General features: G+C 36.7%; 1 protein-coding gene across 4 annotated transcripts in view; it reads left to right on the forward strand.

Annotated features, from left to right (window-relative positions):
- Mitf (transcription factor Mitf) overlaps positions 1 to 24,155 on the forward strand; it is a 149,299-nt gene that overhangs the window by 94,576 nt on the left and 30,568 nt on the right. The window contains exon 1 of one of the 4 annotated variants that reach the window (XM_069506584.1): positions 4,606 to 4,732. The exons of the other annotated variants lie outside the window; for them this stretch is intronic. The gene's annotated coding sequence lies outside the window, so the exon portion shown is untranslated. Of the gene's footprint in view, positions 1 to 4,605; positions 4,733 to 24,155 lie in introns of those variants that run through there. 4 annotated transcript variants of the gene reach the window in all.

A 24,155-nucleotide genomic window follows, 5' to 3' on the forward strand; every position in this document is an offset into this window, starting at 1 on the left:
CCAGCACCCTTTTTGCGCTTTTATGCAGCTAAAAGAGAAATTGTGAATAAATATTACTCCAATGCTATATTATTTCGATATTCTGCATGCAGTGTTTACGTACTACAAGTGACATATCTATTTTTGAAGTGAAAAGTTAATTCATTTTCGGTAAGTGAAACTTGTATTTTTTTAGTGTCTGAAATTTGATAGGGAAAGCAAGTTTATCGTCAAATATCATATACTTTAGACCAAAATTTTCACGCGCCCTCGAAATATAACTGTTTTCTTGGAAATTCTATTATAAAATGGATTGTAATATTATAAAATGCCAGCAATTTCTTAGTTACGGAACATTGAATTGACGATAAGCTTTTTACTTATAAATTATTAAAAATCTTTTCCAAAACCAGTAGATATTTTCGCAGACAAAATAAAAATAAATAGTAAATATCATAAAATATTATAGTTTAGAACATGGAAAATGGTGGACAAGCAATGTGAACCGTTATAATGCTTTAAGAGCTATATAAGGTGCTAAGGGCATATTAATCAGCAACAAGCTGATACAGTAGCTCCTGTGTCTAACAAGTCAGCCCTAGATCGATGTAGAGCTTGATAGTCGGTAACATATACGACAAAGCCCTACCCAATGAACAGCTGAATAATCTGTCAAGGATTAACTTTTAGGGGTCCGTGGTGAACGCTTGGACATGAGATAATAAGTCGGTTACCTACTTTTTAGGTACTCGTAGTCTATAAAAGTTATAATTTTATTGCACCTATTAAAAATCGTGGATAAAATAGATACAACACGTCTGCCGTGCACACTATTTAAGATGCGGGGCCAATTCGTCATTAGTTTATAATACTTATTATAACTTTATTTCACAGGGTAATTCACAACTGGACGCAGCAGCTGGTACAAGTGATTAGCTCGGAGAACATGAACACTCTGATGATCAAGCTTTAATTTTGGATAAACTCAATACAGCCATAGAAAATCAAACAAAAATTGCCCTCCTTGTCGGTACAATTGGATGAAACAAATACCTCAATTACTCAGCACTATGAGCAGCCAGTAAATATTAATCTGCTGCAGCGGAAGAAAGAGAAAGCTCCAATAGAAAAATACCAATAACCAGTTTTTTTGAGTTTTCTATTTTTTTTAGGAGTTTTTAATTACTAATAATAATTAACTTTCAATATTATTGTAGATGAAACTTTTATGTTCTGTTCTATCTATTGTTTATGTAAAAATTAATGGAAATTAAAGCCTGAATATGACCACAAATGCAGTTTATATTTCTTAAATAGCACCTAAATATTACACATACTACGTAACAATGGAACGAAGTACTGATACAATGTAGCAAAGTAGACCAAAACTCGTTTTTAGAACTCTCAAAGATTACCGTCAATGTTTATTTTAAAGAAATTGTATCTGGAGCCTCTTTCCAACAAAGCAATATTTTTTCACAGGAATTAATATTACATGATTCCTTAAAAAAATCGAAGAATGCGAATACGCATTCTTCGATTTTTTTAAGGAGATTTCTCTGGGTATTAAAAAAAATACGGAACCCTCGTCTTATAAAATTTGCACTCTTTCATGGCTCACTTAACTTGCGGTTATGGTTCATTGTTTCCCTTTCTCTGATTAAATGCCTACGGGAGTACAATTATTCAGCCCAATTAAGGACAAAGGGTAACAAGTGAATAGTTATATACCAGTTTGCTGTAATTTAGCACCATATAGTTTCACCAAAAGTGATCATGTGACTTAGATAAGTGCAGTTATAGGAGTGCGTATAACAGCTGATTAAAACTGTGAAAGTTCCACTATATGCAGCATAAAGCGTTAATTGAATTCACAGAAGAACTAATAGCATTATAATAACTCACATGTGCTCTGTTAAAATGCAAACATTTGAAAGATACACTTGTGACCTTTTATTCAGAAAATAGCTGAGTTAGAGTCCACAAATGTACTTTATTATAGCTGACAGTGCTAAAAATTGCTAATAGCTGAATAACATGACCTGTGCACCTGCTAGTAACGCTCGCAGCATTACAGCGGTGCCTTCGTGGTGCTTAATAAAGTCAAGTAATATAGGCTTTTGCAGTGACGGTGGACTCTAATAACTCTTCATAAACGCTTAAAGTACCGATGTGGACCTCATGTGACATCTTATAATGCAGTTTCGTGTTACTTGGGTAATAAGTATATTACAGCACTGAAAATTAATCTCGACTACCTAGCATGGCGATAAAATTATCAAGTTTTTGATGACTTCCATGAGATATTTCTGCAAACATAATTTATCTGAAAAAAATTCAAGGCAAAGCGCAATTAAGCAATTCTAAATCTAGCATTGCATAAAATCTTCTAGGTATATAAAAGGATTGACTGGCTGAACTATCACAGCTCAAACTACTGGACGGATCGGGCTGAAATTTTGCATGCAGATAGCTATTATGACGTAGGCATAGGCTTCAGCCGTGGCGGCACGGCTTTGCCGGTGGGGTGGTAACTAGCCATGGTCGAATCATCCTACCAGAGCAGACCAGAAATTATAAAATTCCAAACCCTTGCTAGGAATCGAACCCAGGATCACCCACTAATAAGACCACAGTGCTTACCACTGCGCCAGGGAGGTCGTCAATTTGAAATGTATTTATTGAGAAAAATCAAAAACTTTTATTTTAAACTATTTTGTAGTAAATTATATTTCACTAGATGATGCCCGCGACTTCGTCCGCGTGGAATTAAAAATCCTGAAGGAACTCTTTGATTTTCCGGGATAAAAAGTAGCCCATGTCCTTCTCCGGGATGCAAGCTATCGCTATACCAAATATTGTCAAAATCAGTTAAACGGATGGGCCGTGAAAAGCTAGCAAACGCAGACAGACAGACAGACACACTCTCGCATTTAAATTATAAGTATGGAAGTATGGATTGGCATCTTCTAGTCTAAATATACATATAAAAGGAAACGGTGACTGACTGACTGATTGACTGACTGATCTATCAACGCACAGCTCAAACTACTGGACGGATCGGGCTGAAATTTTGCATGCAGATAGCTATTGTGACGTAGGCATCCGCTAAGGAAGGATTTTTGAAAATTCTACCCCTAAGGGGGTGAAATAGGGGTTTGAAATTTGTGTAGTCCACGCGAATGAAGTCGCGAGCATAAGCTAGTTCTGTATATAATTAGAAGATTTAACAAATTAAACTTATTGTTCTGTGTGTAACCAGAACGAATCGTTAGATAATAGCTAGTAGGTATATAGTTCCGGCAAAAGATTAACTGGCCGGTTATAATCCTGCGCTGAAACCGTAACAGTTATGCTAATTGTAGCCGATTGTGACTGAAACTGAAAATCATTATTTCTTTTCTTAGATACTTATTGCATTTACATCAAAATGCATGATTTTCCTTTTCATTGGAATCTTTTGTTCCATTCAGTTTACGATAATGCAAGCACACTACAGACTTGTTTTTAAACTTTTTGTCTTGTTCCATTCTTTTTTTTTTCAAAGAAATTAGCCAGGTTAATTGCTGACTAATATTCCTCTTTCCCCTCTAATTAAGCGTTAAACTTGTGCTAGGAGTAGGTACGACAATAGTGCAACGGGTGGGATTTGAACCGGCGACCTTTCGGTTTTCAGTCCGCTCCTTTAACCGTCGAGCTATCAATGCACTGAAATCTTACTCAAAAAAGGCTTTTATTTAGAAATAAATCTATATTACACTCACATACCTACAAATAGGAAAACAACACCAGATACAGAAGAAACTATACAAAGACGGCCTTATTGTAAACACGTTCTACAAATAAATATCTGTATCTTTACAGAAATCTGGAAAACCACTCCAGATTTCTGTAAAAATGTGTACACGGGCTGAAAGGTTTACATATTAAATCTTTGAGGTCGTGTAACTTTGTACAAGAAACACGCTATAGGTTTATACCTCACTTACATATTTCTAATGCATTGTTTTATTTTCACTTATGGTTCGACTTCACGATCGGGATTTGGCAAAGGATGCTGCGACTGTGACAAAGCCAAAAATAGTGTTATGTCTTTGACCTGTAGATACGTATAGCAGACGGCAAGAAATATTGTACATATACCTTTAGAATGATATTTCGGCTTTGTAGAGCGTTGTCTCTGTCACTCATACCTATGTCACGTTTTGTAGGTCTCAACGACAGAGACAATGCTCTACGAAACCGCTATCTCTTTCTAAAGGTCGATGTGCATTATTTTCCGCCGCGTACTGTATGTATATCTGTTTTATGTCCGCTCGTAACTACTGAACGGCTCAACCGATTTTGATAAATGATACATCATTAGGTTTAGTGTGGATTTAGTAGTGATGGCGCGAGTGACACAAAATCTAAATGACGGATTTTATGCGCTGAAAAAGATGCAGCGGTTTTTTGATTTTTTTTTTAATTGCATGTCGCAAATGTGATTTAATCCTACGCTCCGTGCAAGCGCCACGGCCGCTAGTCGCGTACTACGCTAGTACTATCGACACCTTTGCATTTATCATTGCCAGTTTATTTGTATTCCATTTTTATGATAAAACACCATAGTAATCAGTCCCATTCGGTCGCTTGACGCGCGTTGACGCTGCCACACGGTCACACGGTTATGATAACCCTCGAAATTACCGGCAAAGTTTTCCCGTGTTGTGATACTATTGTTTATACTATAAAGAGTAACATAGTAGCATTCGTAAGTAAGACATTGTATAGGACAGGTGTTGCACAACTATATTTATGTCAATAGGAAACGTGTCTGAATCCTAAACAATGCGACTTATTTCAATATCTTAACGGAGGATCTTAAGGCTCAAGACACGGGTCTGCCCGCGAAATTCAAATTTAATTTGGTTTATCACAATTTGTAAACTAATACGACAAAGTAGACTTAGGCATTTAAATTTCACCCCTAGAAATATCATCTTTAAAGGTTATATAAAATTAATTAAGAAATTAGTCAAAATAATGACTAATTTGTGAGTAGCTTACGTCAAACTCATTATTTTGACAAATTTCTTAAACTGGACAGTTTCAAGTAAAGATTTTTATATAAGCCTGTAAAAATGATACTGCTAGGGGGGCTTAATTTGAATACCATAAGTCCACTTTGTCGTATTAGTTTACAAATTGCGAAAAACCAAATTAAATTTGAATTTCGCGGGCAGACCGTGTACATTCTACCTTAAGGGTTTCTTATGTTATCTTGCGTATTTTGCTCTGAGTTTCAGTCAACATTTATATGATCTACAGTTCAATTGTTTGTTCTTCCTAATTATTTATTACTCACAAGTACTTAATCCTTTCTGTGATAATTATGTTCACGGCTTCTTATTTAATTGTTTGTATTCAAATAAGTAATTCAGTAGGCATCTACTTTGAATTAATCAAATAACATATATTTTTAAAAACTTTGAACTAGGTAATAGTGTTTACCTATTCGTATCTCTAGAGTGCTAAATACTAATACTAAGTAATACAATTTTTTTTTGCGAATCTAGGTAAACAATGGAGATGTTACAAAAACAAAAAGGTACAGCTAAATTTTTCCTATTAGCCTGGTACCTTAGCAAGGTCCGCCAATTCGCAGCTCGTCCCATTCGCAGTTTTGTCCCATTTCACGAGCTCGTCCCGTTCGTGTCCTCGTCCCATTCGCAACTCGTCCCAATTGCGCAAACTCGTCCCATTTACTATTTACATTCGCAACTCGTCCTGTCTTAGCTCTAGGCTAGGGTAAGTGTTATCTAAACTATTGATTTGTAATTTGAAAAAACTAGTGACCGTATATTTGAGGGGGGGTGGAGGGGGGGAGGGCTAATAACAAATATAAGGTTTCAAAAATTAAAATTAAAATAAACTAAAACTTTTCCATTGTTTTTAATACTTAATTATTCATAACCTTTAATTTTGATACACCTTATATATCTCTACTTACTCAAGTAGGTAAATAATTAAAAAAGACGCCTTTAATTTTAATGATAATAATTTATTTACCTTTCAATATTATAATTATTATTCTATTCATGACTATTGACTAGCTTATGCCCGCGACTTCGTCCGCGTGGACTGCACACATTTCAAACCCCTATGTCACCCCCTCAGGGGTTGAATTTTCAAAAAATCCTTTCTTAGCGGATGCCTACGTCATAATAGCTATCTGCATACCAAATTTTCACCCCGATCCGTCCAGTAGTTGTAGCTGGCGTCAGTCAGTCACCTTTTCCTTTTATTATATATATAGAGATTAGATAGATATAAGTAATTGGGTGGGTACCTAGTTTGATTTAACAAAATAACCAGTCTTTTCAAAACTTTGAACTCCCCTACTTAGGTAATCGTGTGGTAGGTACCTACCTATCCTTATTTCTTGAATGCCATTGTTGTTAATAATTATTCATTTTTAACCTTTAATATATTTTATACTATAATTTACTTATTCAAAACAATATATCATACTTACATGGCGTAAATTAAAAAGGCAACTTTAATTTATAACGTATTTTTTTAATTTCAAGTACAATAAGCTTGGATGTTTAAAATATAATTGAGTTATTTTAACATATTCATTTAATTACTGACCTTGATTAACAAAAAAAGCTATTATAAATTTTAATGTCGCATGTTTATGCGCGTTTCATTTTAATTTTTATTTAACTAGTATAATTCGCCCCGACCTCACACGGTTATACCTACCTTTTTATTATTAGTGGATTAGGAGACGTCCGCCTTCTAATCGGATGTCGGGGATTCGATCCCGGGCGCCTCTAACCTTTGGAAGTTATGTGCGTTTTTATTAATTAAATATCACTTGCTTTAACGGTGAAGGAAAACATCGTGAGGAAACCTACATGCCTGAGAGTTCTCCATAATGTTCTCAAAGGTGTGTGAAGTCTACCAATCCGCACATGTATATCCGTCCAATAGTTTGAGGTGTGCGTTGAAAGATATCAGTCAGTCAGTCAGCTTTTCCTTTTATATTTATTTAGATGTACAAATGATGATGAGATCCGTAGGAGAACTAGAGTAACCGACATTTAGCTCAACTGGGTTGCGAAGCTGAAGTGACAATGGGCAGGCACATAGTTCGTAAAAGGTATAGACGTTGGGGTCCCTGGTGTGCTGGAATGGCGACCTCGCACCGGAAGAAGCAGCGTTGGAAGACTCCCCACTAAGTGGACGGACGACACCAGACGATTCGCTGGATTCAGGCGGCGCAAGACTGTGGCATGTGGAAGTCCCTACGAGAGACGTATGTTCCAGCAGTGACGTCTGTCGGTTGATGATGATAACGACTGATGATGATGATGAGATACACAAAAATCGTCCGGTTACAGTTTTAATATAGTATAGATAACATTTTCCACTTCGTGATTTTCGTATTTACAATGATTTACAAGTATAGTAATATTAAATTAAAAATAGTAGTTTTAACTTTTAACTTGACTGATTTATGTTTTATGGCCAAATATGACGGTTCTTCTATTTGGTTAAGTTAAATTAATAATTAGTTTCCAGTTGGTTGGTTTCGCGTTTTGCACAAACCTTGTCTAGTTAGGGTTCCGTACCCAAGGGCGACACGGGATCATATTAATAAGTCTTCGCTGTCCGTCTGTCTATCCGTCCGTCTGTCTGTCAGTGGGCTGTATCTCATGAAATTTTACAGTGTATATATTTCTCATGCTGCTACCGCAACAAATAATAAAATACCAAGATGGCAAATTTAAAATGGCCGCTGTTAAAATATCCACTAACCATCTCTACCTATATTATAAATGCGATAGTGTGTTTGTTTGTTCTTTAATCACGTCGCAACGGAGCGACGGATCGACGTGATTTTTTGCATGAGTATAGTTTAAGACATAGGCTACTTTTTATCTCGGAAAATCAAAGAGTTCCCACGGGATTTTACAAAACCTAAAGCAACGCGGATGAAGTCGCGGGCATCAGATAATAGTGTTATATCTTGTACGATGGTACGGAACCCTTCGTGTGCGAGTCTGACTCGCACTTGACAGGTTATTTGTAGTTTCACGCTTGTCTTCTTCCATCTCGTTTAATTCGACTGACCTCATTGAGTTGGTCGCATCTGTTGAGCCGTTTTTGCTTGTTTGACTGAACACTTTGAACGTTTAGGTATTCGTTTACTTATTTTGTCGTATTCGATCACGATCGGCTTATAATGCGTGCTGACAAACAATTAAGTATAAGTTCGCGACAGGTCGAGATGACAATCAGGGTTGGGATGTGCCGCACACCCGCACAGCTTCCTTGCTAACACTGTGTGAGATAGCGCGGGTGACATGCGAGTGCGCGAGTCGTACCCCGATTGCCATCTCGACCTGTCGCGTACTATAATTCTTAGGCCTTAGGGTCGTAGGGAGCGGTGATAGCCCAGTTTTTGTTTAAATTTATAGACTAGCACTTGACTGCAATCAGACCTGGTGGCAAGTGATGATGCAGCATAAGATGAAGCGCGCTTGCCTAGGAGATGCCTATTCACTCTCGACTTGATGATAGGAATCTTCAAGTTTATAATTGAAAGAAAACTGACGCTGGAAGGGTGTTCCAAATCTTAGCGGTTTGGATTAGAAATGAGGAGGCAGATCGCTTCGTACGTATCCGTGGAATTTCGGCTACGTACGGGTGCAGACCTTGGCGATGCCTTGCGGTACGATAGTAGAAGGGTGAAGGAGGAACCAGGTTGAAAGCAGTTAACCTTATCATAACATTTTGTGTCATATTCGATACATTTTTTTCTGAAAATTCGTTTTAATTCTTATCTTGAGGAAATGATCTACTAGCACATGCACTAGAAACTAAGCAATAAAGTGACAATGTTTAAAATGTAACTGCCTTCAAATCACGAGAGTGAAACGTGACAAATGTAAAAGATTTTGTTTTGTGTTATCGCGATCTGGTTCTAAAACAACGACAACTTTAAAAAAAAAAAAAAAAAAAAAAAAAAAAAAAAAAAAAAAAAAAAAAAACTACTCAAAACCCTTCAAAATATCTCATGAGATTAAAGTTATCATATTATAAACTACGACTTGAAGATTTCGAATTTATGAATAAAGAAACATACCTATGTAACAGTAGCTAAGTAGTGAAAATGAAATGAAAATATGTATCTTATAAGCACGCCAAATATAATAAAAATAGATTACAATCATTTAAAATTAAACAAGAAGAAAAAACTGAACAATTTTTTTAATTTGCGTGGCGGCCATTTTGTAGTTTTTGTTATATGTACCTAGTTATAGCGGTAATGGTAAAGAACACATACAATTTTTTTAATTTGCGTGGCGGCCATTTTGTAGTTTTTGTTATCTGTACCTAATTATAGCGGTAATGGTAAAGAACGCATACAATTTTTTTAATTTGCGTGGCGGCCATTTTGTAGTTTTTGTTATCTGTAGTTATAGCGGTAATGGTAAAGAACACATACAATTGTTTTAATTTGCGTGGCGGCCATTTTGTAGTTTTTGTTATCTGTAGTTATAGCGGTAATGGTAAAGAACACACACAAAAAAATGAAAATTTTAACTCTCTACCTACCTATTATATTCATGAGATACAGTGCACTGATAGACAGATGGACGGGCGGACAGACGGATGAACATACGAACGGTCAGCGGAGGGTTTGTAATATGTCCTGTTGAACCCTAAAAAAGTACTTAACTAGGTAGGAATTAAAGAAAATAACACTAAAAGTACCAAAACACATAGTTACACGTGCGCAGAGCCGTAATTACAACAAATTATTAGACATTTTAGTTCATCAGTAACGGACGCTAAAACAAATCGCCATAATTTTCTAAACAATTGGCTTTAATGTCGGTGACGCATCGAGGACGTGTTATTATGTAATTCTGTTTCAAATGCTCAAAATTTTCGACGTTCTGCCTAATTGGTTCACTGTTGAGATTTTAGTTTCTGGGGATTTCAACAGATGACTTTCGTCTAACATCTTTTCGCCTTCGTGCTATTGCTTGACGACTTCAGGCACGGGTTCAGTGTCTTCGAAGAGTGTTGATTAGGGGTTTGTTTTACTTGTTTTGTCTTTGGTCTTTTCATCCAGCTCTCTCTATCTTTTTTCATCTAATCTACGCCGATGATCGTAACTCCTATTGATCACATAATGGTAGGAATGTTCATGGGATCCAGCGTGCCGGTAGATATCCACATACGACTCGATTAATCAGTAAGTACCCTTATTATAAATGCGAAAGTGTTTGTTTGTTGGTTTGTCCTTCAATCACGTCGCAACGGAGCAACGGATTAACGTGATTTTTGGCATAGGTATAGTCAAAGACCTGGAGAGTGATATAAGCTACTTTGTATCCCGGAAAGTCAAAGAATTGCCACAGGATTTTAAAAAACCTAATTCCACGCGGACGAAGTCGCGGGCACCAGCTACTTTTGGAATATATCTGCTGTTCTTTAGGTAAAGTTTTTGTATATGATATTCTGAAACGTGGTTAATAATGTGTATCGTGGTATATTACATATTTATGCAGAGTTATACCTATAACAATAATTCATCAAGTTTTTTATCTATTCTCAGTGAATCCCCTGCCATTTTTATTGGGATTCCCTTTAATCTAAATATATAAAAGGTAAAGGTGACTGACTGACTGACTGACTGACTGACTGACTGATCTATCAACGCACAGATGAAACTACCGGACGGATCGGGCTGAAATTTGGCATGCAGATAGCTATTATGACGTAGGCATCCGCTAAGAAAGGATTTTTGAAAATTCAACCCCTAAGGGTGTGAAATAGGGGTTTGAAATTTGTGTAGTCCACGCGGACGAAGTCGCGAGCATAAGCTTGTATTATTATATATCTACTCGTGTGTCTAAAATGGTTACCTAGATATTAATATTACAATTCTTTTGCGGTGATAGGTTCTTACGTTGGGTGAACAATCGAGGTTCGATCCCGGGTACCTGTAACTTTTCTGAGTAATGTACACCAAAAGCAATTAAATATCACTAGTTGCTTTAAAGGAAAACATCGTGAGGAAACCTGTGTGCCTGCGAGTTCTCCATAATGTTCTTATTTGAGGTGTACCAATCTGCATTTGGCCAGTGTGCTAAACCCTTCTCATTTTGAGAAGAGACTCGTGCTCCACGCTCTTTTATTATTTAGATAATCTAATTTAGATAATATTATGTAATATAATTATATGTATAATTTAGTCGCTAAGCCAGCTATGGAGAGGGCTATGTTAGGAGTTTGCCTGAGGGATAAGATCCTAAATGAGGAGATCCGCAGGAGAACCAAGGTTACTGACATAGCCCAAACTATTAGCAAGCTGAAGTGGCAGTGGGCAGGTCATGCCTGTCGTAGAGGCGATGGCCGTTGGATCCGGAAAGTACTTGAGTGGAGACCGCGTTTAAGCAAGCGTAGTGTGGGACGCGCTCCAGCACGATGGACCGACGATATAAAGAGGCTGGCGGGAAGTGGCTGGATGAGGAAGGCTGAGGACCGGGTGTGGTGGCGCTCTATAGGGAAGGCCTATGTCCAACAGTGGACGTCCACAGGCTGATGATGATGATGATGATGATGATGAATCTAATTTAGAATGCAGGAAAGCACAAGCTCTGAAAACCTCTAGTGTTAAAAATGAAATAAAAATCGCTACAAATACACGTAACCTTGAAGTAAGTTGGTTTATCGGAGACATCTATCATGTTCTTGACGTCTCAGTTAAAGTAGATTACAATGATATTTTTATCACCTAAAATAACAATATAATCTCGCCGGTTTCCTCACATACAATACAAGTACAACACTTAGTGAGATACTATTTAGACGTACTTAAATGAATTTTATCTACTTATTAGATCAGTTTTGGAAAAGCATAACATAACTCTAATCCTCTGGACTAGAGCAAGTGGTTTTTTTTTAAAGAATATTAGCCATGTTAAATGACTAATATTCCCCTTTCCTCTCCAACTAAGCGCCAGGCTTGTGCTAGGAGTAGGTACGACAATAGTGCAACGGGCGGGATTTGAACCGTCGACCTTTCGGTTTTCAGTCCACTCCTTTACCGGTTGAGCTATTGAGGCTCATATTCTGAGGATTCTATACTAATATTATAAATGCGAAAGTGTGTCTGTTTGTCGATCTCTCTGCTTCTTGACCAATTTTATATTTTATAATTTTTTTTGATAGTGTTTTTACCTACACTTCAAGGACATGCATATCACAAATTTCGTCACTGGCGGCAAGCGAACCGTGGGCTAGCGGTCAAGGCGTCGGGCGCGAACCCAGAAGACGTCGAATCCTGGCGGTTCGCAAATTTTGATATGTATTTAAAATTATTTAGAAATAACCCATTTTGGCGAAATCTGGTACAGAGACAGCTATAGTACCCAGGTTACATTTAATTCCAGAAAATTAAAGAATTTTATGGGATTTTTAAAAACCTAGAACCACTCGCATGAAATAGTAGGCATCGTGTAGTGTTTTATAAATACATATATTGCAATTCTAGCTTCTAGCTACGTATCAAATTCTGAAGATTCTACGTTGAAGCTTATAATAGAAGAAAGAAATGAACTAAAAAGACAATTAGGTATTTTAGCTACTGTACCAGAAAACAATAACTCTGATATACAAAACGAAATATGAAGAAAGTTTTTTATTTTTATTTTTATTTATTCATTATAGGTATACGCTTGACCACAATCACACCCGATGGGAAGTGATGATGTGGCCTAAGATGGGACGCGTTTACCTAGAAGATGCCTATTCACTCTTGTTTTAAAGATACCCGGGTTGTAATTGGTAGGAAACACATATCGTGGAAGAGTATTCCAAACCTTAGCCATGCGTATGAGGAATGATGACGCAAAACGTTTCGTGCGTGTAGATGGAATGTCGACGACATAAGGATGGAAACTCGCCCGACGTCTTGCGGTTCGGTGGTAAAATGGTGAAGGGGGGACAGGACATAGGGAAAAAAATTAATGCGTCAAAAATCATCACTTAATACCAGATACGATCTAATCAAGTGCAACCTAGTAATCGAATCAAAGGTATCTATGGTGCAGTATAGGCACATAGTCCAATCTTTAGTGATTCATAAATTATCAATTGCTCAATAAAGCTTAAATATATGAAGGTACCGAGATAAATAAAATATTAAATAACACACAAACAAATACATAACTGTTATATATTAATACTAAATGATGCCCGTGACTTCGTCCGCGTGGATTAAGGTTTTTAAAAATCCCCTAGGAAACTTTTTTATTTTCCGGGATAAAAAGTAGTCTATGTCCTTCCCCGAGATGTCAGCTGTATCTGTGTCAAATTTCGACAAAATCGGTTTAACGGATGACCCGTGAAAAGCTAGCAGAAAGACAGACAGACACACAGACACACTTGCGCATTTATAATATAAGTATGGATAGAAGATTATTATAAAACATTTTCTCTATTAATGTGTCTCTATCTCTGTACTTCTCAAGTATCTAAAAGGCCTCTCAATTGATAAAGATTAGAAATAGAACGTTGACAATGATCCAAAAATGAAGATTATCTAGTAGGCTGACAGTCTACTTACAACTTTGTCGTAAGATCAGTGGAGTTTATGTTTATAATCTGGGGTTTGATAACTTACTTCTCTATGATAACGACACGCCGTCAAATATAGGTAGATTTGTTCTTAGAAATCAATATACATTATACCTACAATTTTTTACAAAGTGATCCAATATATTTTATGAAATAACATCTCCAAAATCCAAGAAATCAAAAAAATACAGATACAAATATATTTGTACTAGCTGATGCCCGCGACTTCGTCCGCGTGGATTTAGGTTTTAAAAATCCCGTAGGAACTCTTTGATTTTCCGGGATAAAAAGTAGCCTATGTCCTTCCCCGGGATGCAAGCTATCGCTGTACCAAATTTCGTCAAAATCGGTTAAACGGATGGGCCGTGAAAGGCTAGTAGACAGACAGACAGACAGACAGACAGACAGACAGACAGACGGACAGACAGACAGACAGACACACTTTCGCATTTATAATATTAAGTATTTTACCTACTTAACCTATTTTAATTCGGTACCTAGTACCTACCATGTATTCACTGTGCGCTTTAAAAGATACAATTTTGTAACCCACTTTTTAATAGCCTGTAAGTTCCATGTAAGTGGAAATTTCTTTATGGAACAATAAATGTCTTAAACCAGATGGATACCTACTTAGATTTATTTAGAGTTTCCTTTAAAAAATAATGAAAAAAAAACTAAAACTATTTTTCCGTGTAACTATCTCACAACATCATCATCAAGTCATTGCCGCTTCACTATTGAGCATAGTTCTCCTCTCAGAATTATAAGGGTTTGGCCATAGTCTACCACGCTGGCTAAATGCAAATTGGCAGACTTCCGAATGGGACCGACTCATTGGTGCGTAAATGTTAATTATGCACCAATGCAACCTCAGTGACGTCTGGATTTCAAACGGGTCGTTCATTAGGATTTAAGAGGTGGCGCTGATTTATTTGGTTTCTAAACCGTGAAAATTTTTGTTCGCTTGACCATATTATCTTGTCACTTATATCGATCTATTGACCTCATTATTTTTATCATAGTTTTGTACCAAATGTTTACCTTTAGGAATGCCGGTCTCTCGCTTATTTCTAGCTATTATTACCTCATTGCGATTGTTTTCTGGAATTAACAACTCAATGACGATACTATAAACATTCGCATTATCATATTTACGCCGATAATAAAATGATATACCATCTGCATTTATTTGCTTTATAATGTAACCTACTTTCATTATTGAGTGCACTGTGCCTGATCTACATTGCCACATTACTTGGCTTACATTTTTTTACTTCACTTCAAAGTGTTTTTTTTTGTAAGTAGGTTTAACTTGGATAATTTTAGGCTTTACGTTTTTTATTACCTCACCTGCCTAGACCTGGTAACATTTTTTTTTAAAGAATATTAGTTATGTTAAATGACTCATATTCCCCTTTCCGCTACAACTAAGCGTCAGGCTTGTGCTAGGAGTAGGTACGACAATAGTGCAACGGGCGGGGTTTAAACCGTCGACCTTTCAGTTCTCAGTCCACCCCTTGTTTTTGTTTTTGTTTTTTTTTTTATATGATAATTTTTAATTGTTCTAAATCTACCTATCTAAACTTGCTAAAGCTGTATCATCATCATCACCATCATTAAAAAATTATAGAGTAGTGTGGAGACTGCAATAAAACTGGTATTTCTCCTAATGGTCGTGTAAAAAATGCGTATTTTGGGGAAACTTCACGATTTTTTGTATTGAGCCAAATTGTGCCAATATCGTGTTTTAGCTCTCGTTATTCACTAAAGAATATCTTTAATTTTTATCATGTTAAAAAATAAATAAACAAATTTGTAATTTTTGAGGCCAAATCTTGATTCTTTAAACATCCGAAATGTGTCTCAACACCGATTTTGAGACGCATATCGCCCTAAGAAAAGAAGGCAGCGGGAAGCTGGTGGGTGAGAAAGGCTATGATTGGTAGGACGCTCTTGAAAAGGCCTATTTCCTGCTGTAGAAGAATGCAAAATATACAAAATGTTGAAATAAGGTCCCATGTGGACATAGCCTAAACTGAAACTTTCTTATCACAACTGATAAGGTTTAGGCGCTCATAAAAATCTGACGCCAGACGACACCCGTCACGATAAAACGTTTCAGTGATTGTTTTTGATGAATTGTCCTCAGTGCGTGGCACAGAATTCTGAATAGGTATAGAAGTGATAACGGAACGTAGCGAACTTATTGAACAAAAACGCGTTATTGTAAAAACAGACGTATTTGCGTAGGTATTCTGCTGGATATAATATGTCGGAGAGGGTGCCCAAGAAATTTTGACCTGTTTCCTCCTTTACCAGACATCGTCAAGGTCTGCACTCGTACGTAGTTGAAATTATTCTTCAGACACGTACAAAGCGATTTGCCTCCTCGGCATCCGGCATCAGTTTTCGCTTCCACTTTGGGTGCTTTTAAGTTAAGACTAAAGAGAGAATTGGCATCTTCTAGGCAAGCGCGCTCCATCTTAGGCTACATCATTACAGTAAATTGAAAAAAAGCGTGTTCAGTTTAATATACGTTGCTTTGGATTTTAGAGATTTCTGTATACGTAATTGTTTCTGTATGTGGGACTAGTTGAAAAAGCAACACGCTGTTCTAGTTTTAAAGAACGGGAGATACCATTTCTATCACTTTATTCACAATTCTGTGGTGCGTATGTAACTGGTTCAATAGTGATAAGAAAATCGTTTTAAGCCTTTGAAATCGGCTTGAATTAAATCCAGGTTTCCTGTATTAAACCAAAAACTTAATCTTAGCTTATTTTACGATCTCCTAGATAATATATTCCTGGTACTATACCAGCGACTGTTTCCTACGTAGCGAGATTCATCATCATGATTATCACAACCGATGCACGTCCACAGCTCTCTATATTTTTATTTTATTTTTATTTTTATTTTATTTCGACTTAATGAACAGAGAAAATTTTACACCACACTTTTAGACCAAAGCACTAGATAAAAACTGAGATTGGTGTTTGCAATTTGCAGCCCAAATAGACCGTAGTCTGTGCTAGGGCAGATAGATCTCTTGTAGGGTTACTATGGTTCTCCTACTGATCCCCTCATTTCTGATTTGATTGCGTAAAGAAACTTTAAGCATAGCTCTCTCTATCTGTCTGTGAGTGATTTTGAGCTTTTTCATTAGTCGACATAGTCGCTAACTATGGGCCTCATATAAGGTCATCGGTCACATAATTATGTCATCACTGGCAACACGCACTGTTTGAATACTTTGGTCTTCAAGTGTTGAGGAATTTTGGACGAGAAGACATCTCGATTCTCGAGGCTTCCCGAGCTTCCCGAACTGGATTCGACTGAGCAACATTCAGCACTGAGTACTTCGTCCGCGTGGACTACACAAACCAACCCTTATATTACCCCCTTAGGGGTTGAATTTTCAAAAATCCTTAGTAGATGTCTATAACTATCTGCATGCTAAACAGCCCGATTCGTCTAGTTGTTTGAGCTTTGAGTTTCGATCGCCCAAATACGAATGGAAGGTATAGTACGCGGCAGAAAGTATTGTACATCTACCTTTAGAAGGAGATAGCAGATTTGTAGAGCATTGTCTCTGTCGTTGAGACGACAGAGACAACGCTCTACAAAGCCGAAATGTCGTTTTAAAGGCGGCGTACTGTACGTTGATAGATCAGTCAATCAGTCAGTCACCTTTTCCTTATATATATATTGAAATTCTAAGAAAATGTCTTTTGTTCTCACTTATCAGTGATAACCAAAGCAATGTTCCCGTTATAATTAACTATTGTAAATGATTTCTTTAATATTTCAGTAGGTCAAGAGACGCAAAGTGTTTGTACGTCGCGTCGTCTTCTGATGCAATTATCTTATCATTAGCATGAGGTGTATTTGCGAGTCGTTTAATCGGTTACATTACATATTTGTACTCTTTCTTTGCATATGCTTGGTTTTCACAACAAGATCCTGATATTTATGGCGAGCTTAGTTCTGATTTACACATATTGGCAGTCTGAATCAATATTATTGAAAAGCATAATGTAATTACGTGATGCATACGTATGAGCTATTCAGTTATAATTAATTATTCTTCAGTTTCTAGTAGTTTTCCCTAATTTCTTTTTCAGACCATAAAGTAAATATTTAATATTTACTTATGATAAAGGAGAAGGACTGCCTGACTGACTATTTTTTTATTTTTTTTAAAGAATATTAGCCATGTTAAATGACTAATATTCCCCTTTCCTCTCCAACTAAGCGTCAGGCTTGTGCTAGGAGTAGGTACCACAATAGTGCAACGGGCGGGGTTTGAACCGTCGACCTTTCGGTTTTCAGTCCACTCCTTTACCGGTTGAGCTATTAAGGCTCTATTAACTGACTGATCTATTAACGCACAGCTCAAACTACTGCACGGATCGGGCTGAAATCTGGCATGCAGATAGTTATTATGACGGAGGCATCCGCTAAGAAAAGATTTTTGAAAATTCAACCTCTAAGGGGGCGAAATAGGGGGCTGAAATTTGTGTAGTCCACGTGGACAAAATTGCGAGCGTAAGCTAGTTCAGTTTTAATTGTTCAGTTCATAACTGTTTTGAGCTTACTTTCTTAATTTAAAGTTAATTTTGTTACTTTAGAATTAAGACCCTAGTCCCTATTCTAGTCAACATTCTCATAATATAATAATATATAAGCATACAAATGAATAATATTTAATATCTAGTAATGATAATTTTAATAATTTTAATCCTATTCTTATTGTATCTTTAATATTTATCATTTTATTGTACCTAAAATTGTATTTGCAATACCCTGACAGGGTCTCATGTACTTATATTTAGCTTTAAGCACGCACCATCAATTAATGTAAATGTACATGAAAGCAAATAAATAAATCTGAATCTGAATCTGAATCTGACCCTCCCCAGATTTGTTCCCTTACAGTTTCTTTGCTAGTTTCTTTGTTTGATTATTAATTACGAGTAGTAAGTAAATATACTTACACATTGGGGCCAATTCTCTTGTACACAATTTCTAAACCTAAACTAAATTAACAGGTCTAAATTTAGTCTATCCTTTTCTGCAAGCAACATTGTGAAAGGGATAGCTATAGATTTAGACGTATCATTTTAGTTTAGTTTAGAGATTGTGTACAACGGAATTAGCCACATTGTGGCTAATTCCATTGTACACAATCTCTAAACTAAACTAAAATGGCACGTCTAAATCTAATGCTATCCCTTTCATAATGTTGCTTGCGGAAAAGGATGGCACTAAATTTAGACCTGTTAATTTAGTTTAGTTTAGAGATTGTGTACAAGAGAATCGGCCCCATTATACAATTATTTGTTGTTGCGTTAAGTAATAATTGCTTCATTACTTTATTATGTAGGTACTTTATAATATAGCTGGGTACATCGTGTTGGGTCCCAATTGTTTCCTTCTGTGATTCACGAAATATTTTGGTAAATATCAATCTGTATTTTCCTTTATAAAATGATTTGTGACTAATTTTATACATATAATATATGTACCTACCTAATATGTAAAATGTCATTGTGCTGAATCATAATAATCATCATCTATCTATACTCTATACTAATATTATAAAGAGGTAATGTAGTTAAGTTTGTATGTAGGGGGTAATCTATGGAACTACTGAACCGATTTTGAAAATTCTTTCACCAGTCGAAAGCTACATTTCCTGACTGACAAAGGTTATGTACAAAGTGCAACCAAAACGCCAGAAAAAACTTCGCGTTATTGTTATACTACCTAAGCACAATCCAATACCTACCAATATTATTATTATGCCTTATTTTGTAGTTTTAGTGATTTAGTATTTTTAACCCGCAATGTATAGCGTGCAAATCTCGGGGCAATGGCCCGCCTACGACGCGGCATTGATTCCGGGTGGCCTACTTACGCAACGTTCGTTGACCTCTAGCGTCAGTCAGATTGTTTGCAATATAACGTATTTTTTTCGCGTTTTTTTGTGATATCATATCAGTAATCATCAGTACTACCATCTATCTTTGATTTTGGCAGCGTTCTGGTTACACCCTGTATTTTATTTTCAAAAAAAATTAGAGATCCGTACGAAAATTGCAATAAGCTACCTGTGCGAAGCCGGAGCGGGTTGCTACGCAAGTCTGTTAATAAATCAATTTATTGTAGTTGTATCTATACTTCAACACTACATCCAGCCTGTTCGCTTTCTCATCTATTGAAGTGTATTGTTGTCGCATGGTGTTATTTACATTCAATTATCTATTGAACGTCATTGGCGGTCAATCTCATTTAATATTTGAGTTGCGTCCGCGACTTTGTCCGCTTGGACTACTTTTAGAGTCAAGGTTATAAACCTATAATACAAAATTGCTTGTAATTATAATAACAGAAATATAGGTACTTTTGGTAGAAACCTCCACTGTCATTTTTTTTTTTTAAAGATCATTAGCCATGTTAAATGACTAATATTCCCCTTTTTCCTCTCCAACTAAGCGTGAAGCTTGTGCTAGGAGTAGGTACGACAATAGTGTAACGGGCGGGGTTTGAACCGTCGACCTTTCGGTTTTCAGTCCACTCCTTTACCAGTTGAGCTATTGAGGCTCACTAACAGCAATAATAGCAAAACCATAGTACGATGGCGATCGAGGAGAGAACGCGCACACCCGCACAGCCCGCACCCCGCACCCGGTGCGGGCGAGCGCGGGTAACGCGTCTAAGTGTGCGGAGCGTCCCTCCGCCTCATACCACCATCGCCATCTCGACCTGTCGCGGATTATAGGTATACTTTCGAGTTTTGTTCCTCTATTTTTGTACGATTTTAAATCTGATCCCTTGTGCAATAAGTCGTAATAAAAACATGACTGCCCGCGAAAATACGAACTAAAAAGTTTCCACATTTAAAAATGGCGCCATACAGCCACCATATTAAATTTTGTTTCCACAAAAACTTATAGCAAGTCTCAATCGGGATGCTGTAAGGATTCTGACCTTACACCACACATCCAAATCTGTCAATACCAATATCTATGATTTTTATTTGCTCTAGGGTACAAAAGACTGCTCTAGGGTACTCTCCCAGGAAACTAGAGTCAATCCATCAGGTTTCTTGCCTGTAATCCCTGTCGGCTTAGTGAGCGCAGGAATATCTATGTGAAGAAAGGAAAATCCGATATTACTTTTGTTAGTATTTAGAGGAACACATGTTGTACCTAGAACCTATAACCTACGTCTTCATGTTGTGCATGTCACCCACTGACCGACATGTACATGTCACCCACTGGCCGACATGTACATGTTAAATAACACGTTATCGGCAACATGATTGACTATTTATTAGCTTATCTTTATACGCACTTAAATTGTAGGACGGCGCTTAGTGACGACGCGTGTACGATAGACGTAAACTAGTAGCCTAGCTAGGTATAGTACGCGACAGGTCGAAATGGCAATCGGGGAGAGAGCCAGCGCTTGCCAGACCTTCCTTCTTCTCTACATAGTATAAAATAAAGTCGCTTCCCGCTGTATGTATGTATGAACGCGTAGATCTTTTAAACTACGCAACGAATTTTAATGCGGTTTTCACCAACAGATAGAGTGATTCAAGAGGAAGGTTTATAGGTATAGTTTAATTCTCATAAAACTAGAGATCCCTAGAGAAATTGAAACAATGTGAATGGTTGGAAAGAAAATCCTCTAATTTGAGAGTTTCCGAGGCAATGGCACCTCAATGAATTAGTATCTACATTGCACCCATGCGAAGCTGGGGCGGGTCGCTAGTCTAAATATATAAAAGGAAAAGGTGACTGACTGACTGACTGACTGATCTATCAACGCACAGCTCAAACTACTGGACGGATCCGGCTGAATTTGGCATGCAGATAGCTATTATGACGTAGGCATCCGCTAAGAAAGGATTTTTGATAATTCAACCCCTAAGGGGGTGAAATAGGGGTTTGAAATTTGTGTAGTCCACGCGGACGAAGTCGCGAGCATAAGCTAGTATTTTATAAAAGCTGATAGTTTATCTGCGTATTGTCCCCAACACTGGGAGGAACTTTGGATGTTCATTTGGATCATGGTGGCTTTGGATGATAATAGGTAATAATAAAGGTGTAAAGAATCGTACGTCGAACTACAAAGTCTAATTTTTTTTATATTTTCTTCGGAGTAGTATTAGAAATCACGTCATGCATTGCCAGACACGTGTCGTGGGAACCCCCGCCAGACACCCTTGAACGGTAATAATTTATTAAACTATAGAGGTGTCTGGCAGGGGGCTGCCACTATACTAATTGTCTGGCAATGCATGAAGTGATTTCTGATACTATCCTGAAGAAAATACAAAAAAAAACTTTATGCTTTTCCTACTACGGACCTCCTCAGTTCTGATTTTATCACGTAGACCAACTCCAAGCATAGCTCTCATAGAGTGGGAAGCGCACTAGTAGATAGGTATTTCAGTTTTTTTAAATTGCCAAGTTTAGCCAGGTGCCTACCAGTTTTACCTACAAAACCAAACTTTCCTTACTCATTGTGTGATAACGTCAGTTATCAGCAACTTACGTACTCCGGTACGAGGAAAACAGTAATCTACTGATAAACAGATCTAATTGGGTCCATGACTAAATTTTTTATTGCAATGAAAATAAGAGAAAAAAATTCTTTTCTAATTGAGTTTAACAATAAAAGTTTAACATAGATATTAGGAGTTTCTTTGAATCTAAAAAAAAGGTGACTGACTGACTGATCTGTCAACGCACAGCTCAAACTACTGGACGGATCGGGCTGAAATTTGGCATGCAGATAGCTATTATGACGTAGACATCCGCTAAGAAAGTATGTTTGAAAATTCAATCCCTAAAGGGCTAATAAAACAGGTGTTTGAAATTTGTGTGGTCCACGCGGACGAAGTCGCGGGAATAAGCTAGTAATTATTAAAATAAAAATTATTAAAATTTGTTCCAAATCCACTTATCAATAAATCACTGACGTCATAAATTATTATAAATTCCTTTAAGCTCTTCTAACTCCCAATCGCTGTACGATACGTAGGTATACGATTTAATTAATAAAACCAAAGAGATATGATACTAAAGTAGAGCGGCTACTCGAAATTGTCGTTGCCTCACTTCGTTTTATTTTCAAATTTGTTAAATGTTAAGTTTCAATTGTTTTTTCTTGTTTTATTTTAATCGTTGATTGGCTCTACTATAATTTATTAATTTTGGCATCTTAATAAATTATAGTAGAGCCAATCGCTCTAACAGAAAAAATCGTGAAAAGCAAAAGTAATCCTGCGATATATGTACAGCCCTAAAATGTGTACACAACACACGAACAATATAAGCTATAATATATTCTTATGAAAAAGCCTCTACCATGTAAATTAATCATTAAAAGGTTACTTACTAAGCTTTACTGGGTCGAAAAGAAGCTAATGAATCCTTTTCCTTGGCTAGTTTTGGTCAAAAAAAGAATATGTAATATTTTCAGAGTTAGTGTATGTGACTTTCTTCATTTCTCCATAACTTCTAAATGCCTCAACAGATTTGGATCTATGGGGTATTGTTAGAATCCTTATGTCATCCGAAATGACACTGGCTATAAATTAAAAAAAAATATGGCGGCTGTATGGCTGGTAAAAAAATATGTACTTTTAGTTAATTTTTTGACAATGCAGTCGTATGATTCAGTTTTTTAATTACGACTCATGTCCTATCTTCCACTAATGTAGCGTTTGAATATCTTAGTCACTAAAAATAAAACAAAATACTAGGGATTAAGATACATCCATGATCGATGGAATGTACTTGTTTAAACCTCGGGTTATCTTTGTGTAGATTAAGATACTGCGACTTAGTTGTGGGCTCGTATTTACTTATTACTTGTCATTGTAAGAATAAAAATATTGTGTTTTGTGCCACACTTTGATTGTATAAATACTATTACATTATACTAGCTTATGCTCGCCACTTCGTCCGTGTGGACTACACAATTTCCAAACCCCTATTTCACCCCTCAGGGGTTGAATTTTCTAAAATCCTTTCTTAGCGGACGTCTATGTCATAATAGCCTGCATGCCAAAAAAGATGGTCAAAAATTTTATGGACGCGTGCCCCAGAATGTACAGAGATGATAATATAATATGTGCCATTTAGTAAATGTACAGAGATGATATATGTGCCAATTAATAGTAAAAATCTTCTATTTTAAGAAAAAAAAGTCGCATGTTGCTTTGCAGTCGTGGCATTAAGTTTGGGATAGGCGTAGTTCAGCCTGGGGCAAATTTTGTCCATCTCGTTTCAGCCCGATCCGTCCAGTACTTTGAGCTGAGCGTTGATAGATCAGTCAGTCAGTCAGTCACCTTTTCCATTTATATATTTAGACTATCGACCCACCCCAGCTTCGCGAATAATTTTCGTAGGGCTGTTTCATTTAAAAAATAAATAAAATATAGCCTATGCCATTCAGTAATAATTTAGCTTTTTACTGGTGAAAGAATTTTCAAAATCTATTCAGTA

The sequence above is a fragment of the Maniola hyperantus genome, chromosome 23 (genome assembly GCF_902806685.2).
Source record: "Maniola hyperantus chromosome 23, iAphHyp1.2, whole genome shotgun sequence".
In the NCBI taxonomy this organism is placed as follows: Eukaryota; Metazoa; Arthropoda; class Insecta; order Lepidoptera; family Nymphalidae; genus Maniola; species Maniola hyperantus.